Raw genomic sequence first — 1,211 nt, forward strand, 5'->3', positions numbered from 1 at the left:
ACGGACAGACGGACAGACGGACAGACGGACAGACGGACAGACGGACAGACGGACAGACGGACAAACAGACAAAGAAAAAGACAGACGGACAAACAGACATAGAAAAAGACAGACGGACAAACATACATAGAAAAAGACAGACGGACAAACATACATAGAAAAAGACAGACGGACAAACATACATAGAAAATGAAAAGACGCTCAGACATTTATTGGAAATTAAGGTTAAAAACGACAAAACACATATTTTAAGCGTATAAATGTGTTAAATGTATGAACATGGTTGCAAGTCCATCTGTTGAAGCAATGAAAGTTCAAACATTGAGGTCGCTTTACATGTGGTCTTTGACAAAGAATATTTAGAAACGATTAGCATAACATCATTTGGAGGACCACAAGGTTTTTAAGTTAATTTTGCTTTAACAAAAAAAAACCTGCTCTCAGATCTTCTAGCTTCAAAGGCTTCCCTTTATGAATGAACAACTACTTATTCATGATGCATGCCTTCTGCTTTGTACATGTATTTAGAAAGATTCAGACGTGGGATAAATACCTGCGAATGGTGTTCTTCCTCTCCTTTTGGAGATCAGTATTTGAAAGTCGCCCTTCACGGGCCAGGTGACTGTCGGGATACTTTTCATCGGATGTTCTGCACAAAGTGTGTGGTTTACTTTTTCAATTTCATGTAGATCTACTACTGGGGAAGTATTCTTTAGATTTTTATATTGGCCTTGGTGTTTCTGTCGTTTTCTGATGTTAGTTTTATGTCAATACTCTGAAAGATTAAGGAGTGTTCATAGGTCACATGATAAATAAAGGTTGGTTAACATAGCTCAAAAATACTTAGAATTGTCTCCGTTGTTAACGAGGGCAGCTACAGACAATACTTTATTAAGGAATTTTCTCGAATACAGCAAACAGGGGGGCTCTCGTGGCCTAGAGGTTAAGGTGTTGGCCTCTCATTCAAAGGTCCCGGGTTCGAATATGGGTAGCGACCAAAACATTTTCTTCTCTAAAATTGTCTCCTTTCACCTCCTTTCCAGCTCTCTAGCAATGTTCTGTTGTCTGCTTTCAATTCCACTTTCTGCCCCCACCCCCTCACCTCCTCTAGGCTCTTGACTCTTTCTGCAGCCTTTCTACTGCTACTCCTTGGCTCCTCCTTACTGCTGTCTTTCTGCCACACCCCTGATCTTCTAGTAGGAAAGATCTAC

The sequence above is a fragment of the Aplysia californica genome, unplaced genomic scaffold (genome assembly GCF_000002075.1).
Source record: "Aplysia californica isolate F4 #8 unplaced genomic scaffold, AplCal3.0 scaffold00865, whole genome shotgun sequence".
NCBI lineage: Eukaryota > Metazoa > Mollusca > Gastropoda > Aplysiida > Aplysiidae > Aplysia > Aplysia californica.